Source organism: Eptesicus fuscus, chromosome 14, assembly GCF_027574615.1.
Source record: "Eptesicus fuscus isolate TK198812 chromosome 14, DD_ASM_mEF_20220401, whole genome shotgun sequence".
In the NCBI taxonomy this organism is placed as follows: Eukaryota; Metazoa; Chordata; class Mammalia; order Chiroptera; family Vespertilionidae; genus Eptesicus; species Eptesicus fuscus.
The window spans coordinates 7,172,643-7,195,768 of record NC_072486.1 but is presented as its reverse complement, the minus strand read 5'-3'; the positions used below and the strand labels follow the sequence as shown (position 1 = coordinate 7,195,768).

Sequence of the window (23,126 nt, the reverse complement as noted above, 5' to 3'; positions counted from 1 at the left end):
ACTACAGGTGCCATAAGAAGTCATGATGACGCAGCTCTTCCTCCAAGATGCCATATTGAGTTGCTTTGCCAGTGAAATTGAGAAGTGATGTTTGATAATGCTCCCGATATCCTCTTTTTTTTGGTGATTTTCATCCCAATATCAAAATGATGTTTCTCTCGCCAAATATCACCTCTTTGATCCAACCAATAAATCAAAGAGTTATATCAGCTTTTACCTGGGGACTACCTTTGCCCAGGCAATTGCTACAACTGAGGAAGATGCTGAGAAAACACTGATGCAACTCTGGATGGATTACAACATCCAGGACTGCATCAAGAACCTTGCTTGGGTGTGGGATGATGTCACAGGAAGTATATGAATAGCTTCTGGTAGGAGACACTCAAAGAGGCTCGTGCATGACTTCAAGAGATTTGCCAAGGACGAGGAAGTTGCAAAAATCAACAAGGCTGTGGTTGAGATGGCAAATGACTTTAAACTGGGTGTGGATGAGAATGGCATTGAGGAGCTCCTTGATGTGGTTCCTGAGGAATTAACTAATGAGGTGTTGTTGGAACTGGAATGAGGAAGAGACCAAAAAAAAAAAAAAAAAAAAAAAAAAAAGAAAGAAACTGTAGGAGAAGAAAAGGAGAGCCTTCAAGAAAATTCACAGCGAAAGTTTTAACAGAAGTTATTGCAGACCTCACCAAGCTCCTTAAAAAGTTTGAAAACATGGACCCAACACCAAAAGGTTTCATTAATAGGGAGGAATGTTTGTGGTGCTTACAAGCAAATCTATGATGAGAAAAAGATGCAAATTAAGCAAACCACCATGCATGTACTCTGAAAACACTGACACCTTAAGAGCCTCAGGAGAGGACAGCACCATGTGTGTTATTGCCCCTGCAGACCTTCCAGAGCGACAAGTTGTGGAGTGGAAGGCAGTAATGTTAATGATCTGGACCCAGTGTAGGCTTAGGCTAGTGTGTGTATTTGTGTCTTAGCTTTTATTTTTTTCTATTTCTATACTTTTATTGATTTCAGAGAGGAAGGGAGAGGAGAGAGAGATAGAAACATCAATGATGAGAGAGAATCATTGATCGGCTGCCTCCCACACACCCCCTATAGGAGATCCAGCCTGCAACCCAGGGATGTGCCCTGACCAGGAATCCAACTGTGACTTCCTGGTTCATAGGTCGATGCTCAACCACTGAGCCACACCAGCTGGGCAAGGCTTCTGTCTTTCTGGGCGGTACAGGCTTGTAGTCTCAGAGCAATAGGCCGGACTCTGCAGCCTAGGTGAGTAGTGGGCCATACCACCTGGGTTTGGGTAGGTGCACTGTACTACATTCCCACGATGACGAAATTGCCTAATGACTCAGAATGCATTCTTGTCGTTGGGCGATACATGACTGTATTATTATTATTGAAGCTCAAATAAGGGCACTCATATGTTGCACTAATGGTTAATCTGAAACCTGAACATTGAAAAAATGGAAACTTTAGAAAACAATGAATATTTTAAAAGAAGTTGCTTTCTCATGTTTTATATTTGCTAGGCAGTTAACACAAATTACAGTTATTTTGTATCTGAAAAATTTGAAAGTTTGAGATTGGCTTTTGCAGTGTCCAGACATTTTACATCGGATTTACTTAGAAGGATTTAGAACAGGAAAACCATCTTGCCAGCAGGGCCATGCCAAGTATTTCTCTTCTGGGAGAGCAATGCTCGCAGCAGTCATATGTCCATCCCAGAGTTGTTCTCTCTGGCCCCAGGTGACAGCTCAGGTGCAGGGAGACAGAGCCATGCTGGTGGGCGTGGCTTTTCATCTCCATGCCCCTCAGGAGCCAGTATCTTCAAATCCTAAAAAGCCATTGTGGTTTTTGCATGTTTGTGGAGCATGGGAGAGGGATGTAGAGAAAGACTTTACTGAGACCATTGAGTTGAAATACTTATTTTACACATATATTATTTACAAGGAGCGTGCCTGTGTCAAGAGTCATGTACTCAGAAGCTGAAAGATACGGCTTCTCAGCAGATATTTATGGTTAATTTATAGTTTCTGGTCCAGATGCAACTTACAAGTCAAGGGTCCAATAGTAACAGAAATTATTATGATTAAAAAACCAAATTTTCATACAGTGTGCATCAAGATGCTTATATTAAGAAATAGCCTGTTGCATCTAAACGTTTTCAGTATTATAATTTTAAATAATTAAGTGTAATTATTGCCATTAATGATTTCCACAGTTAATATATAGCAATAACACATTGGGAGATATTTCTTATTTTTATATACATTAACATAAAAAGTATAGGATTAGACTGTTTGAAGGAATTTCATTGTAATTTTTTGAAAAATTAAAAAAGTGATTACTGATTTAGTTATAGCATATTTATATTTAGAAGTTATTATCTGAAATTAGAAACGCTGAAATAATTTCGCTCCTGCTTTTGATTATCTTTAGGGCTAAACTATTTTTTGGTAGAAGCTTCCTTGGCTGAATGTGTTTATTTGTAAAGGAAATTGCTGCTATTTTAATATGTTTCTTTTTAGTGAATAAGAAATATTGGATTTGGATCAAGTAGATGCAATTATACTTAATAACAGCATTTTGCTCAGAAACTAAGATGCTCTATTTCCTCCCACTCCCACCTTCTTGGCAGGCCTAGTCCTCTCCACCTGGTTTATTATAAGCCAGTTCTAAATCTGTCCGCGTTTTCTTCTTTCCTTTTGGGGTAAACGGCATTCTTGATTAGATAGAGTTCTTTGAGTTTAGTTATTTTAATTTTTGTGGGTTGGACTATGGGAATGTGAAACAAGCATACAGTTTACAGAATCAGAAGAGCCCGAATGGGATATGCTCTTTAAATCCTTAGCTATTATTGTTTTCCATTTATATTGAAGCCTGGCCAGGTATCTTACCTCTGCTGTGTTCAGTTTCCCAAACGGCAAAGAAAGATCATCATTTATCAGTAACATTACTCTCTCTGGAGACAAGACATATACCTAAAGTGGAGGTGTATCTGAGTGAACAGCCAGTGAGGGCAGCCTTTCCACGCTTTGGCTGGCAGCCTTGGCCATGGTGCTTTAAAGTCTTGTTGTAGCTCATTTTATAGTATAAACAATTGGGTATGGTACTTCGGTATTTTACTTCCCTGGCTTGTATCCACAATGGTGACTTATGTCCATGTTTACCCGATATTTTTTTAGCTTTCGTTGAAACAGTATTCTTGACCAGAATGGTTTCCCCATTTCTTCTCTGGATTTTCAAATTTCTTCTGTCTTAGAGTCCTAACTCAACTCATATCAATAAGCCTCCCCTATCGACCTTGGCCTCCTCTGAGGTTCTGTGGTATTTATATTATGTTGGTGACTGCTGTCTGATTTTCCCGACTTCCCAACTCGATCATACACTTCTCGATGTATGGACCTTGTCTCCTTTTGCGTGTCACTGAATCACAGTCAGAAGGCTGAACATACGGCATGTGCTCGCTACTTACAAAGGAGTCCCTGTGGTTTGTGTGTGTCAGCGGGAGGGTGGCTGGGAAGTCCTTATTGGAGCTTTAAGTTGAAGAACTTTTTTACATATGAAAAATTGGGGCTCATCGATGGAAGGTTATTATTTCTTTGAGAACAAATAAATTTATTAGGATAGTGTTTTTCTTTCTTTTTTTAGTTTAACTTTTGCTATTATCATTCTTTTTATACTTTGTAGAAGTATATATGTATACACACACACACATATATATATACATATATATATGTGTGTGTGTATATATAATATATATATATATATATATATATATATATATATATATATAGAGAGAGAGAGAGAGAGAGAGAGAGAGAGAGAGAGAGAGGGAGAGGGGAAGGGAGAGGGGGAGAGAGGTAGAAATATCAATGAGAGAGACATTATCAATTGGCTGCCTCCTGCACGCCCCCTATTGGGGATTGAGCCTGAAACCTGGGCATATGCCCTGACCAGGAATAGAAGCCAGGACCTCTTGGTCCATGGCACGATGCTCAATCCACTGAGCAACACCAGCTGGGCCTACATTTTAATTCCTAAAAATAATTTCTGTTCAAGCTAGAGATTAATCAGTATAGTGCCTTTGTTTTTTTTTTTGTTTTGGAAAATATTTAAAAATAAAGTGTTAACCTTTTTAGAAGATACAATCATCGAATGGTGGCTGAGCTCTTGGTTTTACACAGAAAATATTAGTCTTTAGTAATTGGATATTCGCTGTTTTCCCTGAATATTGGGTTTTATTTTGTACAGTGTTTATTATAGCTGAATTCTAGCTAAATGAAAGAATTTGCATACCTTCATGAAATTTGGCACAGTGGGTTTTGACATTAGTATGATTATTTCCCTAACCTTCTTTTCTCCCCATTATAATGTAGTATTTATATTCTTTCTGTGACTCTTTGGAAATTTTGTTTTTGGTTATAACCGATGCTTTTGGCATTGTAATTAAATGAAGTTTAATTTAGCTCATTTTAAGGTGTTTAAGCTTATAGAGTTTCAGTGCTTTCACCATTATTTTTTTCCTGAGAAGTCTAGCTCCTTCCCCCATTTTTTATTTGTTTGTTTTGTTTTCTTTTGCCCTTTCATTCTATTTGGGAAGTAAAAAATGTATATATTTTTCCTGTATGAATAGGGATAAATCCATTTTAAAGAAACCCACTGTAACTTAAGTGGCATAGCATATAATTGGGATTTTTACCAGAAATGTTACGTAGGGCAAGAGAACCCCTGTCAGAAAAGGGGGGCCTCAGTTCGGGGCCTGGTGGGCCTGCTAATGCAACCCAATAGAGTATAACTCAATATAAGGAGTTGTAGCCCGGCTGGCGTGGCTCATGGTTGTGCGTTGACTTACTGGTATGGACCAGGAGGTCACGGTTCGGTTCCTGGACAGGGCACATATCCAGGTTACAGGCTCGATGCCCAGTGAATGCCCGCAGAAGGCAGCTGATCAATGATTCTCTCTCATCATTAATGTTTCCATCTCCCTTTCCCTCACCCTTCCTCTCTTAAAATCAATAAAATATATTAAGATAAGGAGTAGTAGGGGGAGGGAGAATAGAATTGATCATATTTGGCATATTTTTTTCTTTCATTTATTGTTAACTAAGTAACCATGATTTGGACAAATTGTTTATGTCAATTCTGTTGAAGCATGTTGGGGGTAGAATGAGTTGTATTATTTTTGATGGCCATCCTTACCTGCATGCACATACTTCCATTGTGAGGTCAAGGTCTTTAATAAAGCAGTCTCTAGATTGCATATTGATTGAATTTTCTATTGATTGAGCAAGAATTGTGCTTGCAGTGTCCTTACAGCCACGTGGCTAAGCCAGCCTGTCATTTGATAAGTTACTTTTACACACTTCCTTATTGCTACTTGGGTAGTTTTATTCACATGAAAGAGACTTACCGTACTCTTATAAATAAATCAAGAAACCGTATCTTTATTGGTATTTGTCAGTTGGAATATAACCCTCAGAAAAACTCTCCTTATGAAAGTCAGAGATCTGCTTGGTCTCCTGCTTTTATTGTCATCTTCTTTTTTATGCAATAATGTAAAACACAGCGTCTTCCACTCTCATGAAAAATTTATTAGTAATTACAGTTCCAGATTGTTTGACTTTGTACCAGTCCATAGTAAATCTGTTTAATTTGCCTGCCAGAGGTTTTAGAAATACTGTATAGCCAAGGATGAGGAGTTGCACTTGAATGCTAGTTGGGTTTATACTTTTCTGTTTTATAAATTAAATGTCTTAATGGTGGAATTCTTATTACCATGTATTTCCATCGAAACATTTCTTTAGACATATTGTCACTGAGACTGTGAGCCTCTGTTAAAAAATGAAGTTCTCAGGCTAAACAGAAAAGTGCCTTTGTGTTTTGAAAAAAATCACAACAAAACACGAAGAGGCAGAAAACAAAAAGAGGCAGATACCTGTATACTTTGTTTTGAATCTCTAGCCATTAACAGGCATGGGAGTTAATTTGATAGTAAACATGGGATGGGGATACGGACGCGGAGTCAGTTGTTCAATAGGATTGCATCCAGCAGGAAAGTATTCCTTTTAGAGTAAGCACATGCCTCCTTGCCCCGGGAGGTCCAGAGGCCATTGGTGCCAGTTGGCGGCTTGCTTTCATCTTTCCTGGAAGCACATGCCATGGTACATCTTTTCTCCTCATTTCACAGACCCTGATTTCAAAGGTAGAATGAGGTATTTTTTTTTTAATATCTCAGTGTTCTAGAGGAAAAAGCTTACATTTTCTAAGTTGTTACTTACTGAGAATATAAACATGAAACGGAGTGATTTCTTGGCAGTGTGAGTTTTCCATGCTGCCATGAACTTTGGAACCTTAGGTGGACTTAGTTGCTTTACCCTACTCACCAGTAGGGGCCTATATTTTAGAACTAGCTTTGGAGTGCAAATCTGGGTTATTGTCGAAATAAAAAAGAATACGTGTAAATGTGTAAATCTTACTGTGGACTAAAGTTGAGTGACTTAAAATCAGAATCAATTGTTGCCTGGAAGAAATGCCAGAACCACACAGTCTTATTGCCTGCTGGGCACTGGCATCGCTGCGCCATCGGGGTCTTAAATTCTAATAAGAATCGCATCAGTACCCTATTCAAAACCCGTGAAGGGTTTAAGTATTAGGTTTAATTAGAAACAGTCACTAACTCCCTATATCAAGCATGTCAAACTCACAGCCGGTGGGCCGCATGCCGCCAGCCGCGAGTTTGACATGCTTGCCTTACATCTTTAAAAAACAGGTCTAGGAGAATGATGGTACATTCCTTCATTTTAAGAGAAGAGAATATTGATTAGAATTACTAAAAAGAGTTGTAAATATAATACAGTCAATATCATGTCACCATTTAAGTCTTCTTTGTAACTTTAACTTGAAACTTGGAAGTAAGTCAGGTCTCACCTGGTAAAATAGGGCTTTAACTCTCAATGATCTGACCGCCGTGATTTCACAGAACCTGCCACTGAACAGATGGGAGGGTCCTGTGGACTCTGAAATGGGGATCTCTATTCAGTGGTGACCTCTCTGTAGGCAGGGAAAATCTGAATTGTGTTCACTGAGCTACAGTGTACTGTGAAATTCAGTGTAAAATAAAAAGTTATTACCTGCTTTTAAAAAGTTTATTAAATGTTTTTTATTTATTTTTTTAGAGAGAGGAAGGGAGAGAGATAGAGATAGAAACATCAATGGACCCTAACCGGTTTGGCTCAGTGGATAGAGCGTCAGCCTGCGGACTCAAGGGTCCCAGGTTCGATTCCGGTCAGGGGCACGTACCTTGGTTGCGGGCACATACCCAGTCGGGAGTGTGCAGGAGGCAGCTGATCAATGTTTCTCTCTCATCGATGTTTCTAACTCCCTATCCCTCTCCCTTCCTCTCTGTAAAAAAATCAATAATATCCTATCTAATAATAGACAAATATGCAAATTGATCATACCTCCGACACACCCACAAAGCCACGCCCACCATCCAATCAGAGCGAGTATGCAAATTAACCCAAACCAAGATGGCTACAGCCATAGAGAGCAAGGTTTCCTAGGTAACAGAGGAAGCCAAGCTTTCTGCCAGCCGTTGCAGGCCTAAGCCTCCACTCAAGCTACAAAGTTTCAATTATAGAAGGTAAACAAATTCAAACAAATGGCGGCAGAATGGAGCTTGAGAGAGCAGGCCAGAGTTGCCGCTGGCAACAGGGGAAGCAAAGCTTTCCACACACCCTGGCCAGGCCCACCCGCTTAAGGTAACAAAGTTTCAATTATAACCCCAACACAAATGGCTGCGGGCCTCAGAGGGAGCCCCAGGCTTGGCTCCGCTCCAGGCTACAAAGTTTCAATTGTAGAAGGAAAATAAATTCCAGATACCAGGGCCTTTGCTTGCATTGCCAGGGGGTGTGGCCCGCCTGCAAACCACCACAGGCCCCTCGCTCAGGCCGCCCCACGCCCCAAGGGAACCCCACCCTGATCAGGGACACCCTTCAGAGCAAACCAGCTGGCCCCCACCCCTGTACCAGGCCTCTATCCTATCTAATAAAAGAGTACTATGCAGATTGATCATCACTGCAACACACAATATAGCTGCCCCCATGTGGTCAAAGATCCTGCCCCCATGTGGACACAAGATGGCCACCACAAGATGGCCAGCAGGAGAGGGCAGTTGGAAGGCACCCAGCCTGCAAGGGAGGGCAGTTGAGAAGGACCAGGCCTGCAAGGGAGGGCAGTTGGAGGTGATCAACCCTGCAGGAGAGGGCAGTTAGGGGTAACCAGGCCGGCAGAGGAGGGAAGTTGGGGGCAAACAGGCTAGCAGCAGAGTGGTTAGGGGGTGATCAGGCTGGCAGGCAGAAGCGGTTAGGGGCAATCAGGAAGGCAGGCAGGCAAGCAGTTGGGAGCCAGCAGTCCTGGATTGTGAGAGGGATGTCCCAGATTGGAGAGGGTACAGGCTGGGCTGAGGGACAACCCCCCTCCGTGCACGAATTTCGTGCACCGGGCCTCTAGTTTATAATAAAATTAAGTCTGGTTTTGGCTAATTAGGATTTAGTGGAGTGCTTTGTCTGTCATTTCTCTTTGTATTGTCTATGGTTTCTTGCCTTTTCTGTGCATCTAAATAATATTGTGTCTTTAATTAACAAATCAGATCCAGTATCTATAGACCACTGGTCATAGTGATTCATATATTTTTACTTTTCTACAATTGTTATTAATATATTTTATTTTCCAACAATATCTTTTATTCTCCATTACATATTACATACCTCTTTATTTCACCACTTTCTGCTTTTGAGAGACTTTTTTTCCCTTCTGTATAAAGAGATTTGAACAAAGTTTTGCATGTGGCTTTAACTGCTAGAAATATTTTCATGCTGCTTGGTTTCTCAGTGGAGCACAAGTTACTTTGCCCTAATGTGGGGGCATCTTAAAGACATTTTCCCCCTACCTCTCAGAGTGGCCTAGAACTTCTGAACGGAAAGCACAGAAGCATAAAACTGTGCATCCTAGAGTAATATGTGTTTCCTTAGAAGGCACACAGGTATGTAATTTATTCTTTACTAGAGGCCTGTACATGAAATTCATGCACGGGTAGGGTCTCTAGGCCTGGCCGGTGATCAGGGTGGATCAGATTCCCCACCTCCCTGCCTCCTCCTAGTCTCCTCCTTCCCTTGTCACCCGCGCACCACCACCGAGTGGTCCCCACCCCCCCTCCTGCCCCCCTGCTGGTCGCCTGCCATGTTCCACGTCGCCCCCTGGTGGTCAGTGTACGTCATTGCGAGTGATCAAACTCCCGTTCTCCTGGTCGAACTCCCTAGGGGACACTTTGTATATTAGCCTTTTATATATATAGATTATATGATGCTGGAGCAATAGGACTACTTTAGAGTATCTTTCCATTTGGAGATGTTTACTGCTATCATCAGCTGCCTCCTCCTCTCCCACACAAAACTCTTCCATTTATGTATGTATGCATTTCCATAATTACCTTTCCTCCCCTGCACAGTGATGGATGTGGGTGGCTTTCTCCAGGGGGAACAGGAAGGAGGCCTTGGCTGCGGCTGGTGCTGACTTAAGGCACTTGCCCTCTCACTGGTAATGCAGCTCAGCTCTCAGCTGCTGGAGACCCGAGCTGTATGCGGCAACTTTAATGTGATACCTTAGAGTTATGTTCTTACTAGATAAATCACATTTAGAAGCTTTTATGCAATCATGGTCATGCTTGTATTTTAAAAAGTCTAAACATGATAAACATTAAAAATGCATTTATATTCATGAAGCCAAATTTGATTTTCTAGGTAATGACCAATTCATCTAGAAATTCAACTGATTGATTTTAATGTTCTTCCATGTAATCTGACAAAATCTAAAAAGTACGCTATGCTGTGACATTCTGTGCTTCATCACAAGTGATTTCCTTGATGATGAATTTGCCTAATGCTTTTTCAAATAGTCTCTTCTTTCCTAAGCAATAACTTAATAATATATTTACTGTTAGAATGAGACCAATATAACCTTTTACTTAGTCTTTTATTTAGGAGCTTTTTCTTTAGGTAGTACTACCTGAGTGGGCATATTGAATATTTGAAATATAGTTGCAGATTAAAGGATATACAGAGGCATATATTTCCTCACAGATTTCAACCTTCAAAGCACACAGTGCTGGAATTTGTACATAAATGATGCTGGATCTAAGATTGGATGAAAGGGGAGGAAAATCAGAGGGATTTGGTTCTCAGTAATTTACTATGTTAAAGAAAGGGATGAATTGCCATGGAGGTTTAAGAGTAAAATTCTTAACTAAAATGGAGAATTTCCTGATATTTTTCTTCTCATATCAGTTTCTTAATGTTATGCATACATAGTTTTTGGCATTTATTTTTATATTTGAAATGGGAAATTGCCAACAAGCATTTAAGAATGGAACCTCAAAGATTGACTATATAGTTAAAATTTTAATTATTTGAAAAAGCAGTAAAGTGGACAAAATTAAGAAATATATTTTTAAAGAAACCAAAATTTTCTGAGGCCTAAATTTTAAACTTTTTAGTTTTGCTTTTGCTTCTTAATTACAGTTATAACTTTTCCCTCGTCTCTTTGAATTTCTAGTTTCCTACTCCCCCAAGTTTTAAAAATATATAGTTGATTATGATTTTAGTTTATGGAATTAAATAAAACAGTCCCAGATAATTTTGGAATAGAACAACTTTGTATTTCAGAAAAAAAATTAAGAGATATTGAAGAACAGATATAAGAATTTACATGGCTATAGTAGGCAGAGAAATCAAGAAAAATTTATTGGAGAATACATTGCTATGTGATTTAATCACCTCAGCAATAATTGTCCCGATCATTGACAAAATAGCCCAGAAAATATTATAATTGAATTTATTTTTGTTCATTAGCGACTCTTGATAGTAGTTTTTGGAACATATCTGTGGAAAATATTATATACCACTTATAAAATACTACATCATTACCACTTAATTTGTGAATAGATGATATTCGATCATAGTTCGATACATTTTTATTGAAATTATAAATACACTTGACATCAATTAATTTAAAGCAATTGTTTACTATTCACAAATTACATTATTTGTCATGCTTTCATTTTGGGTTTATAATTTGGGAATTTTTTTAAGTCCGGGCAGATCACCTGCTCGTGGAGGTGGTGGTCATCTAGAAGAGTGAGCTGGGGCGGCTGCTGAGGTTAGCCCTCCGGCCCCAGCCTGGCAGCTCTCCCGCCGGCCAGGGCAAGCATTGCAGGGTTCATGACTTTCTTCCGTCATCTTGAGAGATTCTACCCCATTTTTCTCCTCCAGTGACTAACCTTTGACTTCTATACCTGCATTTCTCTCCAACTGGGATGGGTAAACACTCTGGGTATGTGAAGATTAAAGGTCCAAGACCCTGCAGGTGCCCTAGGGCAAATTTGTTCAGAATTAATCTGGCATCTCCAATTGTGGTTTGTTTAGGATAGGAAACCAGATAGAATTCAATAGTTTATCTTAAATCTTAGGACTTAGTACTTTTGTTACAAACAACAGAAGGGAAAAAAGGACCGACTCAATTGCCAGTAACATTTACTCTTCAAAGGAAAGTTTTCGTCTTTCTGCGCCTGGTTATCTTCAAGAGTTGCAGAGGAAAAAATGATTTTAGTGGAAATATATTGCTGCCTCTGATATAGAAGAGACCTTTAAAAGAGTCGTTGTTGACATGAAAGGGAAAACATTTTGATTTTTTGGGATGTAAGCCTTAGGAAACAAGCCAGAGTGAAAAAAAAAAAACTCACAGAAAGTGTAGAAATGAGAAAACATCTGACTCCAGGAGATGACCTGTTGTAAATTATTTCAGAACCCATTGCATTTCTCAGATGGTTGATTTTTCTCTAGAGCTTGCTGCATTGAACGTACCTCACTGAGTAGGCATCGCTTTGTTTTCGAGTGAAAAATCACTAACAAATACCACTGTCCTGAACACATAAAAGCAGTTGCTATAGAGAACGTATTGTGAAGTATGTACAGGAAGAACAAAATAAGTTTATGAGTAAAGAATACAAAGAAGCATTTCTTGAAGAAATCGGAACTATTGATTGGTCTTTTGTAGTAGGTGACTTGGCTTATAGATTTTAGAATCGAAAAGTAGTGGTTACTTTTTGCCAATTACAGTTAGGTGCTTCTGGCATCAGAGGCAGTAATTTGGAAGCAGTAGAAGAATAAAGCAGAGAAGCAAGAAGGAATAGATCCTTTCTTAGGCACATACTTTCCACCTTTTATAAAGTAAATGTGTGTTTCACAATACTGCGGAGGCAGCTGACTCCTGGAGTTTAGTTGATTGTAGTTTGTGTAGGAACAGAAGCCCCTAATAAGAGGGGTTTTATAATGTATTTGATAAGTTCTGAGTTGGGTTGGTAAAACAGTACATTCAAAATCACAAAAGGATACTTTAAATATTGAACATAGGGCAGAATCAACTTCATTATATACGAATACCATCATGTTATTGAAAACTTCTTGAATAATTGAGTGCCTTATAAATAGTTATCAAAGACATTTTATCAACATTTTTCTGCAGTTTCATTGGATAGAAATTTTATTTATGTCCTCTCTTTTAGGAGAGATATGCTCAGTTCTCTTATTCACTTGTGAATCTAGATTTGGAATTGTTAATTTGATAATAAATTCTAGATAAGAAAGACTGGAGTTTTAGAAGAATTTGAATCAGTTCAGTAGTACCGTGGTCCAGGAATATTGGACAAAGACATGTTTTCACTGTTGGGATGTCATGATAGGTGAGCAGAGGACTGACCACATGCTCGCTAGCGTACTCAGTAGCTCTGAGAGCTAGGGCAAGGTATTTAAATTCCAGCGCCACAGTTCCCTTTCTGTGAAATGGGGCTAATCATACCTACCACATAGGATTGTTATGAAGATTCAGTAAGTTAATATTAGCACTTAGAAGACTGCCTGGCAATAGCACTCTATATGTTTTAGCCAACATTATTCTTAGATTGGGTGCATTTGCCATTTTGCTCACTTTGACAATTATTTTACTTAGCCTGTAACTGTAGTTACTGAGTTAAATTCCTTGCAGAAATATACTTATCTCTGAATTATATCTCTGTTAGAAGATTGAGCCCAAGATACTAAAGCTGGGCAAAGGTATTTCCTGCTAAATATTCTATAACTCTTAGTCAGCAACATCATTTAATGCCCATGTGTACAGAATTTTGTTTTAATTTCCTCTGTTTGCTCCGTTACATCGAGTTTAAACAGTTCAAGTCAGAAGGACCTGGAAATTGTGTTCCAGAGAGGGATTTGTTTTAGGAAGGCCTGAGGTATGGCCTCGAGATCAAGGACTCGAACTGCAGTCCACAGGGGGGCCATGTCCAGCTGGTACCTTGATATAGCATAAAAGTCATACTTTTGTTTTTCTACTTTTTGAACCGGTACCATAACCAACCTGGAAAAAAATACGTTGGTTCGTGGTTTCGATAGCAGTCAGCAGTCTTTTATTGTTGTTGATACTGTTTTTCACGGAGAGAAAATGTGGAAGATGGTTATCTGTTTAGTGCTGCCAAACGTATTGTTGTTATGCAGACCCTGCAGGCAGCAGCTGAAGCTGTTTTCCAGGGGATTTGTGAGCAATCCAGCTGTCGTGCACTCGGCCTCAGCATTGCCGGCTGGGTTGGTCTGTTGCTCACAGTTGCATACTAACTAGCACTTTTAGTCACAAAATTAACATGGAAGGATGTCTTTATCTTCTCCTTCATCGTTCTTGGTTTTAGTTCTGAGATTACTGCTATTATTTGGGGGCATTTCTGATCACAAAGGCGTCTTCGATTTCTATCTAATGTGTGCATTTTCTTTTTGCTCAGGGCAGTTGTCAGTTATGTAAGTCGAGGATGTACTGAAATGGGTTGCTTTGATTAGACCCCATGGCATTTACTTTAGCCCTGAGCCAGCTGAAATAAGATCGAGCTAACTTATGCCATTATTTTCCCCCCCAGTAATGTGGAACTGGAGCAGAACCACTTACTGTGCTAATGCTCTCTTCTAAAAGATACAGATGCTTATTTATACATACAGAAACACTATGCATATTAGTTGCATTTTAATCTTGTGGTGGGCAAAGTATTGTAAGAGGCATAGTTTATCTCACTGAGATGTTTTCTGGTATGAAACATGATGTATTAAATATGAATCAAAAAGCTGGAGTGGGATGTATCTAGTAACGTCATAGTCGGTCATGTGGTCTATTTTGCACCATTCCTATGAAGCAAACAAGAGTAGTCAAAAAGATTATCAGTTCCTATTTATTAAGCCCTTAGTTTGTACCAGGCACGAGGCTAAGCTCTTTACATTAAATCACTGACACTACACAACACATTCTGAAGCAGGTGCTACTACTGTTATTATTTTTACGGAGGAGGGAAGAGAGTCTTAGTCATGTTCTTCCAAGGTCACAGTGTGGAGCTGGGATCCACCTCTGCGTGTTTCTGACTTGAGAGTCTGAATTTTCAGTGTCCTGTTTTTGCGACCTTGCATGTTACAAACAGGTACGACTGTACAGACCAGGTTCTTGGCAGCAAACAGATGGCACACTCCCGTGGGGTGCTTGAGAAAGTAGTTGTGAACAAGGGTGAGAGATGCTAACAGGATGGTGAGGCTGGCAACAGTGGGAACTGTTCTCATCCCTCTGTATGAAGGCACAAGGAAAGGGCTGGTTCCTGGGTCCCGAAGAGTACGGCTGTAGCTATGGGAGAGGGCCACCTGGCAGGACGATGGCCTCAGGCCGCGGGACACACCACCCTTGGTGACCTCGCAGGGAAAGTGCTGAGGAAATAAATACCCTGACCCCAATTTCCTCCCTTTCGCCAGTCTCTTGCCAGTGATCCTCATTGGCCAAACTCAGCTGAACGCCAGGGGAAAAGGGATCCTTTCGTGCAGTTGTCAGCTTCTCCTGGCGCAGAGCAGATGGGAAACAGATGGAAAGCTTGCAGGGCAAACGGAAAGCATCCATTTCACAGATGCGCTACCACGAAAATAGTTTCTCAAAGCCAAAGGCATCGGTGAGACAGGATTTCCTACTTCGGTTTCTAATCATTTAACCTTCGTTTTTAAATTTTTACTTTCTATTTTGTCTTCTTAATTATAGATTCCAGAAACAGCATGGGTTTGTAGGAGGATGTAGACTAAGATTATTTTCTTACAATTGCCAGGGTTACCTTTAGGATTTCAAACCAATGAACTATTTTTTCCCCTTCTTCTTTAAGATATGAATACTATCCTTATTCTAGTTAGATGCAATAAGGGGTCATGAAATAGTAATGAACTTTGGAAATTTAATTACACACACACACACACACACACACACACACACACACTTTTACCTTTTCCTAAATCTTTAAGCTTCTATCAGAGAATATTTTACCTCTGCCTTAAAAAAATACTCTTTACAATTTTTTTTGTATGCGTCTGCTGGTAAGTAAATCTTTCAAGTTGCTATTTGTCTGAAAAGATTTCTTTATGTTCATTTTTGAAGGATTTTTTTTTCTGAGTGTAGAATTGTAGATTAGCCAGTTATTTTCTTTCAGCACTTTGGAAATATAAGTCCAATGGTCAACTGGCTTCTATAGATACTATTGAGAAATTAGTTATCTTATTATAATTACTAGAGGCCTGGTGCATGAAAATTCGTGCACTTGGGGGGTCCCTAGCCCGGCCTGCACCCTCTCACAATCCGGGACCCCTCAGGTAGGGTCCTTAGGACTGGCCTGAGATAGGACCTATCTGGACTTTCCTTCCCCTGGCTGCAGGCAGCTGGCCCCACCCCCGCTGCTGCCAATGCTTGCCATCTGTGCAGTGCTGCCCCCCCTCCCCTGCCACCGGTGGCCTCCCTCTGTAGGGGACAGGCTTGGCTGGCCTGGGCCTCCCTCTTCAGGGCAATTGCTGGCTGGCCGCACACCTGCCACAGAGTTGCCACCAGTGGCCCCTAACTGCTGGTCTGCCTACCTGATTGCCCCTAACCACATGCCTGCCTACCTGATCACCCCAACCCCTGGTCTGCCTACCTGATCACCCCTAACCACTCTGCCTGCCTGCCTCATCGCCCTTAACCGCTTGCTTGGGGGCAGGGCCAACCCTGCCAGGGGCCGTGGTGGTTCTAGTCTCTGGTCATTGTGATCGTTACATGGTGGCTGGCCTTTTATTATATAGGATTACTTCTTTGAAAGCTGCTTTTAAGATTTTTCTCTTATTTTCAGCAGTTTTACTATGATAGGCTTAAAGTTATGAATTTATTTACAGCTTGCTTCTTTCCAAACCACTTATTTCAAGAGGACCCAAAATGTTGGGGTGTTAACTAATTTTTATTTTTCAAAAAGAAAATTGATTTAAAAAACCTAGTGGGTAGTAGGGTTGATGTATATAAGTTAACAGATTCCACTTTTAGGTACTTTCACATATTCCTTCTTAAAATTGCTGCTTTCCACCCTGATGTATTAAAGTAGACTTGACAAGTAAATAGCATATATTTGAGCTATACCATGCAATGGTTTGATATATATGTGATTACCGTATTTTCTGGTGTGTAAGACGACTTTTTAACCCAGGAAAATCTTCTGTACGCCCAGTCGTCTTATACGCCGGAAAATACGGTAACACAATCAAACTAATTACCACATATTACCACAATCAAACTAATTAACACGTCCATTACCTTACATAGTTACTATTTGTGTGTGTGTGTGTGTGTGTGTGTGTGTGTGTGTGTTTGAATATTGCTTCTTAACAGAAGAATTATGATAATGCAGGAAGTCAGAAGAGGTAAAAGAGAATCTGACAAGGTTTCCTCTTTTTCTTACCTGATGCTAGGAAAGTAGAAGAGAAGGAAAGAGTAGGTTCCTCCCTCCCTTTTATCTAGAACACTAGGAGAGAAGATAGAAAAGAGAGGCAGGTGATTTTAGGGATCTTATTGCTTAATACAGTGTAGTATAGACTCGTTAGCATTCTCACTAGTCTTTGTCATTTCATGATGAAATAATTCATTTTGAAGGAACAAATGCTTTTTTAATGATAGGTATTATATTCACAAGTATTTTACAAAGTGAAGAATCTTAAATGGTAGAAGATTGTTTATTTTAAAAGATAAATTAATTTTTCTAATGAATGTCAGTCTATAGTTTAGGTCACATGCTACTGAAGCATTTTTTTCCTTCCATACACCAAATTTATTTTCTGTTAGCATCAGTGACATCTCCCATACCAAATCCTGTTACTCAGGGCAAGGAAATGTAGAAAAAGAGAAACGAGGGATTTTATGATTTAAAATGTAAGAGTCTCTTTATAATCACTAAACTGGATGGGAGTAAAAATGATGAAATGCCGTGCTTCTGATAGTAATCTGAAGTATTTGTGTGCTAAGTCCTGTAAGCCAGATATTTGAGTTACTGGATTGACAGTGTATGATGGAAAGTATCTGAAGCATTTTGATTTCTTGAAAGGTTATGTTGTGAAAAATTTGTTTTGTAAGAGTAGACATACAAAAAACATATGCCATTGTTATTACCTAGAATCCAATAAAAGATAGCTTTTGCAAATTAATTCCACATGTGTGTAGGAGTTGCTTTCACAGTTAGGATTTTTAGATGCCAGAGTAATTTGTTTCATATTTTAAGCATTGAAATGCTCCTTTAAATTCATTATTCCTGTGACTCCAGCATGATATGTAATAGAAATAGCACAAAATAAAATATTTCAGCAAGTAATTGAAATAGCAAATTCTATGGGAAATCTATTGAATGAAATGATATTTGCAGGGGCAAAATATGAGTGTAGTATCTGTGAGGAGACTTCCCCCAAAGCTACTAAATATGAGCAGTATGCCCTTAAATGACATAATTAAAAAGAGCAAGAACGCAAAGCAATTTGACTGAATGACAACCTATTCATTGGTTACCACAATATAATACAATTTTCAGCTTGTAACATATATTTGATTTTAAAATATCACTTAGCTCTGCATGTATAGTAGCAAATTTAGGATTCCCGCCCCCCCCCCCACCCCCCCTTCTTCTTGTGGTTTGTGTTTATTGGATTTTAACTGATGGCAAAATTCTGAAGTCATTTGAACCCTAAGGGAATTTACAGTCTGTAGTAATGGTAGTAGCAGAAGTTTTTAGTAACTGTACAGAAGGCCATTCTCATTTCCCACTGAAAAGGTCATATGCCTTGTGTGGTCTATTACTAGTGATGGCTTATCAGAGACCATCTAGAATTAAAAAAAAAATTCTTACTAGTACTGAAATGTGTAAAACATGACTGACCAGGTTAGGATACAATCTTAGCCTTACCTATTGCATTTTGGGGTATATTTATTGCTAGTGATTCATCAGTTGTAGGTACTCTTATAACTTAAAGATGTTACGAACTTGGGCTAAGTTCCAGTAGATTTAGATGATTTGTTTACTGTTAAATGTGATTACAAATAAGTAAGTTTTGTAGGCCCATAAAAAGAGATAGATTTGTGGCCATTTCTAAGAAATGAAGAGATCTCTCCTTGGTATATTTGAAAATGGAAACCCAAATCACTACTTTATGAGAGATGCTTTAAAAACAAACTTTGTACTTATTGTCCTCAATCCTGACATAATTTCTATGGGGGAAAATCGAAGATTCCACTTCTGGGTTTCACAAGATTACATTAATGTCCTTTCCTAGGCTACTACTCAGCTTTGCTCACCCATTATATCACTCAGCACAATGTCCTGTGTATCTGGACGGGGAGGTAGGCACCTATTTTTCTTAGTGACGGGAAACGAGCCACACCTCTGCCACCATTTATGACATGGAATACAGTGTTACTTTAAAAATATTATTTCTAACACAGTATCAGGTAGCTGCACAGTGAGTGCCCATTGAATGAGCGAATGGGAGGGGCATGATCAATTCGGTAAATGCCATGTAGAAATTGGGGAGGACTGAGAAAATGGATTGTTTCTCCTCCACTGGGATCTTTCAGTGGCTTCCCATTGCTTGTGGGGTAAGGTCCACACTTCTTTAGCAAGACACTAAAAGTGTTTGTATACCTTTAATTTTGATCACCAACCAGTTTTCCATCTGAATCCTCTTTGGGAGAAAATAGACTTTCTGGCCGATAGGAACACATGTATCTTAATACTTATGCTCATGCTGTTCCAATTATCTGAATCACCTCCCCAGCCTTAACACCCATGCACATCATGCCTTTCCTTCTAGGTTCAATTTGAATCTTACTTTACGTGCTAACTTTATCTCCATAGCACCTGCCACCTTTGAATGTTTCATATATTTATTTCTTTTGTTCATTGTGCTTTTCTCCTTACTAGCATGTGAGCTTTTGATGACAGAAGTTTGTGTGTGATTTCTTTACTGATATTCTCACTCTGAGAACTGTGCCTGGCACATCTTTGACACTCAATAGAGATTTGTGGAAGGAGTGGTTCTGGCCTTAGTGAAGCTTTTTCCCCAGAGTGTCCTGTACTCTGAGGGTATGTGTGTGGTGTGTCCTTCATGGAGAAGACTTTCCGGGAATGCCCTGCTCTTTTGTCTAGCCCCTGCTTGTGTTGTCTTCTGTGGGAAGCATCCTGACTTTGACGTTTTTCCCCTTTGTTTCTTTGGGTTCCCTTGCTGTCCATAGTCTATCAGAACATGCCGTGTACATTCCTGTTTGATTGATCTGTATTGGCCACTGCACTGTAAGTTCTGTGAGGAAAAGGACCAGTGTAACCCGCCTATTTATCTTCAACATCTGGAATGGTGCCCGAATGCAGTCTGTAATAAATAAATATATTCTTTTTCAATAACGAAAGAAGTTAGAGTTGAGCCAGATCCTTATAAATATATTTTGCTTCCCCAGTAGAAAAGAGGCACTTCTAGAAGTTACAATTTTTTCTGGTTAGCAATTTATTTATTTAGTCTGTGAGCATAATTAGTCCGATTTAGTAGTCTTATGTGGTCTTTCTAGTAAGTTTAATAAGAGTTCGTTTTGAAAGAACAGGCTAATGTCTGATTGCTTGATGCTTAGAAATTTCTTTACTACAAAAGGTAGTTTGTTCAGTCTCCCCACTACAACCCCTGTAGTTTCTGCAATTTTCTGTGACAGCATCTTTTTCACGGAGTTCCTGCTACTCTGATACCTTTGGACACTGGCCTTGGCTCCCCCATTTACTTGTCCTTTTCTTGGGCATTTTAATGACCATGTCTCTCCCATTAAATAATCCAGCTCTTGATTATTGAGAGTGACTTAATTGTGGATAGTAATAATAACTGAAAACCATTTACACAAACCTCAAATTGCAACTTAAAAATGTGTGTTAAATTTTTGATTCTTGGGAAGTCAGTATGGAAGCGTGGGCAAAAAAAAAAATATACTCACTATGAAACAGAAAAATTAGATTGTATGCTGGATTCTTCCTGGTGCCCCCTTTTTTATTTATTTATTACAAGCCATGATAGGAAGCTTTACCTGAGAGATGCTCATGCAGAATATGACCAACGAGCCATAATTATTTTTAGAAATTTCTAAAGTAACTCCTCCACACATATGGTCTAAAAATGCACAGGTGGTTTGCTCCGTGCCTGACTTCATTCCGGCAAGGGCTTAATGCACTAGAAAGTCATAGTACATAACCTGTCTTCTTTCATTCATCAGGGATGGGTTCCAACATCTCATTTTATTTATGGAAAGATTCATTGCCTGGAACTCCTACCGTAGAAAACTTTCTTCTTGGGAGAGAATATATTTGCATACCAGCTTTCTTGGCATTTTTACATTCAAGGCACCTTGCCAGGTTAGAGCCACCACCTGCATACTCAGTCTTCCCACCTCTTTTGTCAACGCCTTATGATTTGATGATTAGCGGGATTAGGAAAGGGATATTAGATAACTATAAATAAAGTTGGGTCTATTTTATATTGATCTCAAGGGTTTCATTTGAAGTGTTATGGGCAATTTCAGATGTCTTCCTCATTGACTTGTTAGCCTGTAATTATTGATTAAGGAATGTTGTGGTGTTTTTCTGTTTGCCTATAAATAGATATCATAGAGAAAGATGAATTTAGAATGAATTCTTTTGGAAAATTTTATGTAGGTGAAGTCATCATTGTCTGGCATTGAGGGATACAAATTCAATATTATGTAATCCCTGCCCCGAGGGAATTTGCAGCCTGGTCAAAGATGACAAACATGTAAAACTTTTAAAAATGCTATAACATTTTATAGGTGCTATTGTAGAAATATTAGTTAGTGGGTAGAGTGAGGTGATCTCATTTATTTGAAGGTAACAAGATTGACTGTGGAAGAGATAATTTTATTGTTTTTTTCTGGAAAAGATAATTTTAAATAGAGGAGTGGGTATTTGGAAGGTTGCTTGTGTTAATTAGCTTTGCTATGTAACAGACCATCTCAAAAACTAGCTTAAAACAACAAATATTTATTTAGGCCATGATTCTGGGGATTGTCAGTCCTGGGCTGAGCTTTGCTGGGTGGTTCTTCTGCTCTGCTGTGTATTGGTTTCCTGGGTCTGCTGTAACAAACTACAACCAGCTCGATGTGGGAGGCCGCGGGGAGGTCAGTAGCGGGGGTGGAGTGGGGGAGAAGAGACATATGTACTACTATTTGTAATACCTTAAGCAATAAAAAAACAAAAACAAAAACAAAAACAATAGGAGGTATTCTCTCACAGTCTGTAGCACAGAAGTCCAAAATCAAGGTGTGAACAGGTCTGGTTCCCTCTGGAAGTTCTGAGGGAGAATCTGTTCCATGCCTCTTCCCTAACTTTTGGTAGCCTCTGGTGTTCCTGGCCTGTGGTCTCATCACTCCCGTCTCTGCCTCTGCCTGTACCTGGCCTTCTCCTCCATGTTGTTCTATGTCTTATCCTTTATTTTTATTTTTTTTTTTTGGTCTCTTATAAGGACACACATTGTATTTACAGCCCACCTTAATGCTGGATGATCTCATTATTTTCTTAGCCAAAGCAAGGCACCAGTCCAGTCCAGATTCAAGTGGTGTAGAATAGACTTCACCCCTTAATGAGAGGAATGGTAAAGTCACATAGAAAGAGCTGTAGATACACGGGGGAGGGAGGAGAACATTTTGGCCATTTTTTTAGTCTGCCACACTGATGAAGGGAAATGGGCAGGATGGAGGAGAAGGTTGAATCGGGTAGGAGAGGGGGAGAAAACATTTATGGCATAAATATAGAGCTAAAGTGCTAGGCGGTCCCAGGTCATGTCAGGGTAGGTTTTATACATGATCTCTGTAGGTAGTGTGTTGGTGGTGTCATTTATATGCACAGGGTGGGCAAAAGTAGGATTACAATTGTTTGTATGGAAAATAATACAATGATTAATAAATAATAATATAAGAACAAACTCCGTGTTTTGTGTACTCACAACTGTAAACCTACTTTGGCCCCACCCTGTATTTTTGTATGTATGTAATGCATTTTATTTGCTGTTTTTTTTTTTAACCCCCAAACTTTTACATTATGGAAATCTCAAATATATACAAAATAAGCGGATAGTATAATGAACTCCCTTGTATCTAGTGCTCAACTTCAACAATTATCAGCATTCTGCATGCTTCCTTTCCCTGCACCTCCACCTACCCTACTTGAGCTTTATTTTTGAAGGTAAAATTCTCCTACATTGGAAGGCACAAACCTTAACGGCACAGTTTTGGCAAATGGATACACCTGTGTAACCGTAGCTCTCTCAAGTTATAGGACATTTCCATACCGGAAGTGTTCCTTGTGCCCCTTTCTAGTGAATAATTCCTTCTCCCCTGCTCACATCTTTTTCATAATAGATTAATGTGGCCTCTCCCAGCGCTTCATATAAATGGAACCACACAGTCTGAACTTTATGTCTGTCTTATTTTGTTCAACACATTTTGAAACATTATTTTTTGTTGTTGCATATAACAGTGACTAATTATTTTTTATTGCTGAGTAGTGTTCCATTCAGTGATTACACCATAATTTGCTCATCTCGTCTTCTGGATGAGCCTTTTTTGGGCATATGATTTAATTTATCTTAGATAAATAGCTAGGGGTAAAATTACTGGGT

At 39.4% G+C, this 23,126-nt stretch overlaps 1 protein-coding gene across 2 annotated transcripts in view; it reads left to right on the top strand.

Moving 5' to 3' along the window:
* BBS9 (Bardet-Biedl syndrome 9) overlaps positions 1-23,126 on the top strand; it is a 310,665-nt gene that overhangs the window by 84,016 nt on the left and 203,523 nt on the right. The gene's annotated exons all lie outside the window — the stretch shown is intronic.